Source organism: Arachis duranensis, chromosome 2 (genome assembly GCF_000817695.3).
Source record: "Arachis duranensis cultivar V14167 chromosome 2, aradu.V14167.gnm2.J7QH, whole genome shotgun sequence".
In the NCBI taxonomy this organism is placed as follows: Eukaryota; Viridiplantae; Streptophyta; class Magnoliopsida; order Fabales; family Fabaceae; genus Arachis; species Arachis duranensis.
Window position 1 is genome coordinate 57,216,810 of NC_029773.3, and position 9,944 is coordinate 57,226,753.

General features: G+C 34.7%; 1 long non-coding RNA gene across 10 annotated transcripts; it reads left to right on the forward strand.

Annotated features, from left to right (window-relative positions):
- The first annotated feature begins 4,593 nt into the window (after positions 1-4,593).
- LOC107474561 (uncharacterized) lies at positions 4,594-9,171 on the forward strand. 10 transcript variants are annotated; one of them, XR_002370723.1, is made up of 10 exons: positions 4,594-4,842; positions 5,477-5,924; positions 6,620-6,690; positions 6,803-6,908; positions 7,219-7,339; positions 7,576-7,660; positions 7,829-7,849; positions 7,939-8,039; positions 8,441-8,786; positions 8,868-9,171. It is a non-coding gene; the product is annotated as an uncharacterized LOC107474561 (long non-coding RNA). The 10 variants fall into 10 exon arrangements; XR_008005765.1 differs by lacking the exon at positions 7,829-7,849 and having other exon boundaries at positions 8,441-8,498; positions 8,614-8,786; XR_008005762.1 differs by having other exon boundaries at positions 7,939-8,786.
- Positions 9,172-9,944: the final 773 nt, after the last annotated feature.

Here is a 9,944-nt window from a genome sequence, read left to right on the forward strand (position 1 = left end):
CGTTAAACGCTGGAAATTCTGAGGCTGATTTGCCACGCCGGTTTGGGCCATCAAATCTTGGGAAAAGTATGAACTATCATATATTGCTGGAAAGCCCAAGATGTCTACTTTCCAACGCCGTTGAGAGCGCGCCAATTGGGCTTCTGTAGCTCCAGAAAATCCACTTCGAGTGCAGGGAGGTCAGAATCCAACAGCATCTGCAGTCCTTTTTAGTCTCTGAATCAGATTTTTGCTCAGGTCCCTTAATTTCAGCCAGAAAATACCTGAAATCACAGAAAAACACACAAACTCATAGTAAAGTCCAGAAAAGTGAATTTTAACTAAAAACTAATAAAAATATACTAAAAACTAACTAGATCATACCAAAAACATACTAAAAACAATGCCAAAAAGCGTAGAAATTATCCGCTCATCAGGCATCTAGTGGAATCAAAGGTGAATTAAAATTAACTAATTTAAGGTCTAGATAGCATGTTTTCACACTTAAGCACAAATTGGGAGATAATCATGAAACCATGCTATTTCATTGAATAAATGTGGGAAAAAGGTCATAAAATCCCTTAAATAAAGCATGAGATAAACCCTACAAATGGGTTTTATCACTCATCATGCAAAGAATTCCAATAATCTACTACTGGTATCTCATTTTGTCTAGCCACCCTTATACTTTGCAGATTAATATCAATTGGCAACACCGCATCATGACCATAAACTAACTTATACAGGGTGATTACAGTAGAACCTCTTGGAGAATTTTGGTAAGCCCAAAGAACTTGACTGAGTGTTTGGTGCCAATTTCTTGGCTGCCTTCCAATGTGTTTTTTAATTAATGCAATCAAAATTTTATCCGATGCCTCCACTTGTCCATTGGCTTGGGCATAATATGGTGTAGAAAAAACCCTTTTTATATCCCTAGACTTGGCATATTCCATGATCTTTTTCCCAATAAACATGGTTCCTTGATTAGTGATAATAGACTGAGTAATTCTAATCCTATGCACAATATGCTCCTCAATAAAATCAATTATTTCATTGTGAGTCACCTCCCTTAAAGGGATAGACTCTACCCATTTAGAAAAATAATCAACACCAACCAAAATGAACTTATGACCTTTAGAAGAAGGTAGGTGAATCTGTCCGATCAGATCTAAAGCTCAACCTCTAAACATCCATGGCTTAATTATAACATGCAATTCTGACGTTGTAATATGTTGAAGGCTTTCATGTTTTTGGCATTCTTCACAGGATCTAGCATAATTTATACAATCTCTTTTAATAGTTGGTCAATACAATCTTCTCCTATTTATCACCTATTTCATTTTTTCCTCTGACTGATGGGCACCACAGATTCCCTCGTGCACTTCAGCAAGAGCCAAATACGCTTCTTTTTCTCCTAAACATGTTAAGAGGTTTCCATCAACAGATTTCTTAGACAAGACATTATTTATTAGAACATAACTTTGAGCACTATATTTAAGTTTTCTATCGACACTAAGACTTGGATTTTCTAAATATTCGACGATTGGTACTGTCCAATCTTCTGGGTCTAGTTTTTCTAATGACAACACTTCTCTTTCTCTCAAAGGCATAAATATGTCCTTTATCCTTACCAGTTTTTCTAGTGGAGAGGACTTGATCTTATATCTTGAAGCAATTTGAGCTAATTCATTCGCTTCTTGATTTAACTCCCTTGGAACGTGCCTTACAATGACATTGTCAAACTCGCTCAATAACTTTGTGGCCACATTGAAATACTTTCTTAAATTTTCACTAACACACATATACTCAAGTGATACTTGATGGACTACAAGCTGTGAATCTCCAAAAATTTTCATATTTTTAACTCCTCTTTCTAATAATAATTCCAGTCCCATTATTAATGCTTCATACTCTGCCTCATTGTTGGAACAAGAATAATTCAATTCAAAGAGGAATTTACTTGACTCGCCGCTTGGAGAAATAATTAAAATTTCTATACCAACACCACCGTTATGGCATGAACCGTTAAAATATAATTTCCAATGCACCAAACCAACGAAACCCAGTAAACTCTCATCAATGTCAATAGATGGTCAACCAGGAAATCAGCTAGAACCATACCCTTAACGGCTCTTGCAGGAACAAAATGTAAAGAAAATTACATTAAGGCCCACATCCATTTTCCTAATCTACCATGCAATATTGGAAAAGACAACATATATTTTAGAACATCAAACTTAGAAATTACATAAACATTCCTAGGAATCAAATAGTACTTAAGTTTTAAACAAGAAAAATATAAAGCTAAACAAAGTTTCTCAATTGGAGAATAACGGCTCTCCACATCATTTAGCACACGACTTAGGTAATAAATCACTCTTTCGTCGCCATTCTCATCTTCTTAAGCCAGCATTCCACCAATTGTTACTTTAGAAGCTGACACGTAAAGTTTTAGAGGTGCTCCGTGCCTTGGAGGTGTCATAATAGGAGGATTAGTCAAATACTGCTTGATGTTGTCAAAAGCTTCTTGGTGCTCTTTTTCCATTGGAACTCTTCCTCTTTTTTCAACTTTATTAGAGGTGCAAAAACCTTGGTTTTTCCTGGCAGATTGGAATGAACCTTCTGAGGTAATTGATCTACTGTAGACTCATTTTCTTTTCCAACCTCTTGGAAGCTCTACTTGTTGGACACATTCAGGAAAAGCGGACACGAAATATGGCCTATTTAAGCAACCAACATTAAATCCCAAACGGTTTAACACTTGTTCGACATTTCTAGCTAGATTATAATGCCCCCCTAAGTTGTTTTGCCTAAGTCTTTCCAACATAACGTCAGCATTTTGACCATGTCTAGGCATATGAACATCATAATTAGGAATTGCTCCACCGTTCTGGTTGACATTATCAAATCTTAAACCCTGGTTGTCATTTTCTTCTAAATTTACCACAGTAGCAATCCTATTAACTTGCCTATTTAATTGTTCAATTCTAGTGTTTGTATTTTCTAAAAGAGGATTTAAAATTGTCACCATTTGATGAGTTAACATGTTTACTAGATCATAGTGGCTTTCATCCATCTGTTGCCTAATATTTGCTAAAGATCCCACGGTTTGACTAAGTTGATTAACAGGCATTGCTCTTGACATGTCAGGAAACACAGGTCTGGAATTTTCTACCCTAGTGACAGTCGATGCAGTAGAATTAGATGCACTGTTATTTCCTGTATTAATAGCATGTGTAAAATTTTGTTGTGATATATCTGAACCTGACACCCCAGAAACAGGTACATTTGACATGCCATATGGATTTTGATAAAGAGGATTTTGAAAAGTTGAGTAGAGAGGCACAGGTAATCCTTGTGTCACTATGAGGTGGACATACCCCGGTAGCAAGCCATATGGCAGCCACCCCACGATATTTATGTGAGTTGCATTTAACCCTGTATGGGTATGGCCAACGCCATCATGCCTCACTAACAGCAAGGTAGGCTCTGTGTTTGAAATCATAGGAGAATTTTCGGATTCATTTCCTCTAGTCTCATCATTGGAAGTAGAAGAAGATGTTGCAAAAGTATTTGACATGTCAACTGATGCTGATTTCTTTGCCTCTGGACGCACGAACTTACCACTGCGCAACCACATGCAAGTTCAAAACTCCTAGTTTTCCTTTTGACAATTACAATCTATTGACAAGGTCCCACCGGGCGTGCCAATTTGTTTTACTTAAATTTTGTTTATGTTTAAAAAAACGTGGGTATCTCAATGTCGCAATTGTAACGTCAAATAAAATTAAAAGGAATAAAAGAAACAAATAAATACATAAATGCAAGGTGCCGGTGGCGAAGTAAATTGCAGAAATTGAAACAAATAGGAAATTAAAAAGAAGATGAAGGAAGAAATATGAACATAAAAGAGAAGAAGACGTAAAAGTAGAGGAATTTTATTAATAAAAACAGGGAAAAAGTAAAGTAAAAGTGTTTGAGTTCAGAAGAATTACTTAAAATTCTTTATTTTACTCTGTGATGCCAAGGGGCTGAGAGTGTTTTAGATTTTTAAATGTTTTCTAAGAAGAACTGAACTGCTTACAATGTGTTCCTAAAACTTTATTTATAAACTAACTTAATGTCAGCTGACAATTACTATTTGTATATCTGTTGGGAAAAATTTAGATTGGTCCGTAATTATTTTCACACCTCTTATAAATTTTAAAAATCAAATAGATAACTGATGTCAAATGATCTAATTTAATTTAAAATAAATATAAATATTATATACAGAGACATTACCAACTTATAAAAATTATATTTTATCTAACAAATATTTAATAAATCTCTCCGAAATTTGAATCAAGTTAAACATTGTTTGCATAAACACAAATCCCATTCGCACAAAACACCAATATATTCGATGCGGAAACTTCATCTTCTCCGATCCTTCCTTTAAGCTTGGGCTTCTCCTCTGTAAGACACGCTCTCTCTCTCTCTCTCTCTCTCTCTCTCTCTCTCAGATTCAACTTTAAAAAGTAATAACAATAAAACTTTGAGATATTTCGAGGAAGAGAAGTAAGTAATGGATTTTAATGGTTAATTTTGTGAAGGTAAATAATATGGGCACGAGCTCCCTCCGTCGCTGCTCGCTAGCACAACCTTCCTCCACCGCTGCTCGTTCGCACGAGCTCCCTCCGCCGCCGCTCGCTCGCGCGAGCTCCCTCCTCTGCTGCTCGCGTTGCACGCGCTCTCTCTATCGCCGTTCACATCGCACGAGCTTCCTCTGCCGCCTCTCAACTTCTGTCTCTCTCCGTCTCTCGCCATCCATCCTTGCCATTCACAACTGAGTCATCGTGTCACCAGATCTGAAACTTACATGTACGTCTTTATCTATTTTAGATTCTGGAATTGCTATTGATCTATATTTTTTTGTTGAATTCAATTGGTCATACGTTATTGTTGCATCTAAAACTTGATTTGTTCCACTTTCGTTTTATGGTTTAGATTTTTGCTCTTGAATCTTCTTCAAGGTTCGAATTTGGTTTTGAAAGTAGCTCCAATAATTGTTATGGCTAAAAGTTTGCGTTGAACATAATGTATTGTGCCTTCTGCAGTTCTGCTTCTGAAGTAAGATGGAGAGCTTACGATAGTCTTAAATTGGAAAAAGGAATAGCAAGATTTGTTGTTTGAATTTTGCATTTGAAGGAACCATAAATACCAGTTCATGAAATGCAATGTGCTAAGTACATAGATTGAAATTACTCTGTGATTGATTAGAATGAGATTTTTAGAAGAGAGATGTGTACTAAATAAAATAGTATCACTTAAAGAAATAAATTTGTTACGCTGAAAATTTATTGCCTAGCTGTAATGTTTGAGAAACACTAGTATGGTTTACAATATATATTTGAAGAACACTTCCAATCTGGAAAAAGGTTGTAACTCTCATCTAGTGCAATTTAATTCTAGATTCATGTTTGTTCTGTAATATATTCCTCTTAGTTGCTTTCAGGCTGTAATTGGTGATTATTTAGGTCAACATGAAGAGTTTCCCCTTGCTGTCATGCATGCTTATATTGTCAAAGAAGAGATTAGAATACAGAGATCTATGATTCTATTGTAATATATTTAGCTAGAAGAGATCTATGATTCTATTTTCAAAGAAGAGATTAAAATGAAAGATGACACAACATTCGTTGGTAAAAGCAGCAGACAAAAGCCAGAAGGTGAAGAAGGGCACCTTGTCAGTATTCTTAATTTGGCACTGCCTAGAAGAAAGTTATCAGAAGATGCCAAGTCTGAAAGTGAGGCCATCATTAAGAAAACACAATCTATACTAAGGAATAAGGAGGTGAAAAGAGGGGTTTTCTACACTGCCCAATAGATTGAGCTTGTAAGGCCCATGGTAGAAGCTTTTGGGCGACCGTTGCTTGCTACCTTCTCTGTAACAACAGAGGAAGGTGAGAATAAGCCCCGCGTTTTCTGCATTCCCCTCTGTTGCAAAATATTTGTAGCAAGAAGCGATGAGAGTAGTGAATTTAGGTGACTTTTTAATTTAGAACCGAAACTGATGATTGACTTTGGCTATAGCTGTGAGGAGTATTTAATTTGAAAGATTTCATGTACCTTGATTGAATACTTGTACTTGTTTATTTGTTGGTTTAGGCATAGCTTTAACCGAGGGCGAATATTAGTAGGAAGATTGCTTGCTAATGTTGTGCCTAGTCTGGTGTTGGTTATAGGTGCTGATGAGATCAACAACAATGTTTTAGTAATTTGTTCCCAATTTAATATTTAGCTTCTTGAAAGGTGACATGATATTTTCAGAGTAGACCAAGAATAGATAGATAACGTGATCGAGTAGACCAAGGCTTAATAAGAATTCAATGAACCATTAAGATATGCTTTTAGCCATTTCTACTTCTTATGTTTCTAGAGCGCATTATTATGGATTCATGGTTCTCCCTATTTGGCAAATCGAAGAGCACCTTAGGCAACATAATGCTCTAATATACGGTTGTACATGTTTTCAGTTATTCTGATATTCCATAGAAGAATTTGTATTATATAATGTAAACATGACTTCTTATTCTCTCTTTTCCCCAATAAACTTGAGCTCTTATTCAAAATTTTCTTATGTTATTCTTGTAACCAGTTGAGCTGGAGAAGCAATCATTTTGTGAGCTTAAAGTTGTGAATAACACAGAGAACTATGTTGCTTTCAAGGTACTTTCTTAAACTACATATTTTGATATATTTATTTATCTCTGTAACAATGGAGGTTTGATATTTTTCTGCATTTCCCTCTGTTTTCTTTTTCTTTATTTTGACATACTAGGAAATTATCATATACTATCTTTCAACTATATTTTGGGACAGTTGACTATGTTCTTTTTTGGGTCACTTCTACCGTCATTTAACTTGCTGCCACATTTAAAGTCAATGTAAGTTTTAGATTTTGCATTGTATTTCATCTTATATATTAAGATGTTACTTCAAAATTCTAATCACTCTAAGTATGTTTGGGCATACTCCATTATCTTGTATTCTATTATTATTTTGTACATATTATGGCTGCAATGATTGCATGAACCATAAGCTTGAATATTCCAATAAATACAGAGTAAGAAGTATCTTCCTAAACAGGAAAAAAAGAGTAGTTTTGAGACAAAGGAAATAAAATTTAGTTTGCATACCATTTATGTTTTCCATGATAACATAACATCATGACAGAGGATCTTTGATATTTTATAGATGTAGACTATTTTAAGCTGAGGATTGTACACAGTTACCAGTCAAATTCTTTTCCATGGCAAGCCAGTTACAAAAGTAAGCAAGGTTTGCATATTTAGCCATGAAGCACGCATATACAAAGGTACAGTTAAGAGTTTCAGAATAAAATATCAATAATTTTGCTCACCTTGAATTGAAGAGCAATTTTCTGATCTAGCCTTTGCATAACGATTAATAGCTTTTGCATGCTTTCAGTAAGGTCCTCATCATTCATATTAGTTGCTGCAAGAGTCTTCAAGTACATAGCAATACTTTATGTGAACCATTACACTCCCAAGTGATTTTTACTAATGTTTTATCTAATTTGTTGATGAACAGATTGGAATAGGGCTTATGGTATGCCAGTAATTTAGTGGAATCAATGAAATTTGTTTCTATCTCAGAAGTATTTTTGAGCTAGCAGGTAGTTTCACTCCGAGTCTCTAATACTTAATATTACTTTGCATAATTGAAAGCATCATTGGAATGTTGAATAAGCTTCTTGAAGCAAAGAAGCACTAAGACTTTTGTTTTGTTTGAATAATGTCTGAATTTCATTATGTCATGGGATTTTCTGCGTTTGTTGGAACAGTAATATATGCCTTGCCTTCAGGTTCCTACCTTTAACTTATTCACAATTCTTAGAAAATAATTTTTTTTCTCTCAATAAACTAACTCATCAATTGATTTTGTTTTTTGCAGATTGTGATCACTGGCCTTGATGCAGCTCTGATAGATAAAGCTGGCGGGAAGCCCCTATTACTGGTTAATTCAAAGCAGAGAACAACTCACCTTCAAATTTTGTTGGTTTCCTTATCAAAACTCTTTTCTTGTTTAACATTCTAGTGTCTTGTTTTCTTTTTGATCTTTGGAACCGGATTAGTATCATTAGTGAGACTATATGTAGAATGACTTGTTTTCTTAGATCTACGCACTTCTACACCCCTACACATAACTAATGATAAAGCTGCTCTGAGTTCTCAGTGTACTAGCTAAGTTCCCTTTTTTACTTTTTTTTTTATGCTGTTATTTTTTGTTACTGTTTGATATGGGGTAGGTTGGTTGTAAGGGGATGGTTTTATTGAATGGCTTGTGTTTTTCTTCATGATAAATGTTGATATGATATTAATGCTAAGATTTGGTTGGCATCTTTCTAGAGCATGTGTAGAAATAAAGCCTGTTCTTTATGTTGACGATGGCACAGATATAGCTTGTGGACAAAGTCATGACCGATAATGGAAAAACCTACATGCTCTACATTAGTTAAGATCTTTTTTTAGTTAGATGAATTTCAGTTTTCAACTATAGTTGCTTCGTTTTGTGACACAGCTTGTGCATTTTCTTTTTTTGTGCATTTTTCCATTAAAATATGGCCAGAGATACACACCTTCACGCTGGAGCCAAGCGCTCTATCTTTCATAGTGACATAAAACCTAGTAACATTCTTTTGGATAGCAATATGGTGCCTAAGCCCTCAGACTTTGGGCTTTCATTGCAGGGACCACTATCTACTTCCAAGCTAAAACCAATTGAAGTAGACTATGTTGCAGGTAATTGATTTATTCATTCAATTTTATAAGCTTACTTTAAAGAATGTAATTAAATAATTCAAATAATAGTCTCACTTGTAGGTACATTTAGATACTAAGCACGAGTGTTATCTATTACAAGAAAGTTAGAGCGTCAAATAGTTTCGTTGTTGTTCCACTATTATCGTTATTGTCGCCACCTTCAATCTCTTCGGATGAGGACTATGATGATGATGATGGGGATGAAGATGACACTGAGGATTATAGCTGATAAATTTAGTATGGTTGAATAATACACTGATTTTATATTTTGAATTATAGTTGATGTATTAATACACTTTATTGATGTATGGTTGTTACTTATTATAGTTGATGTATCAATATACTTTATTTATATTTTGAATTATATTGACTTGTTTATTTATAGTACTTTTTTTTTAGTTTGATAATACGATGAACTTATTAAAATTTATATTTATTTTGTATGAAATCAGATTTATCTTACAATGAAAAAATCTAAAAAAAAATTCTCTTTTACCTTATTGATGGATTTACAGACGAATTTTTTATCTGTATTCAGAGTTAAAAATGCTTTCTCATGTTCCAACTATTGATGGAAAATCTGTCAATAATTGAAAAAATCTATAGGTAAATTATGGACAAAAAATCTATCGAAAAATTTTATGGTTTTTAGGTGAGGGGGAAAACTCTGCGTACAAGTGATTAGGGCTTGTAAGTATTACAAGCCAATTAAACTATAATCCCCAAAATTCGCTGCAAGTGCTACGTTTCTTACACGCGCTACATCCCTTCTTCTTCTCCTTCTTTTTCGATCGTTCTTTTCTCCTCCTTTCTCACTGGTTTGTTCTTCGTCGTTGACGTTAGTTCCTCCACATACTGTTACGGCACGTTTTCATTGCACCTTCTTCTTCTTCTTGCTGCACGTTCTTCTTCCTCTTCCTCTTCCTATTCTTCTTCTTCTTTTCTTTTTTCTTGCCTTCTCTTTCTCCTTCTTCATTTACGTGCTTTTCTCTCTGTTTTCTTTTTTCGTTATTCTCGATTTTTATTGTTTTTTGACATCAAACTCTGAAATCGTTTTTGAAGAAGAAGAAGTAGCAGAAGATGAGGAGGAGAAAGAGAAAGAGTTCTGAATTATGCATGATTTTGGGTGTATTTCTT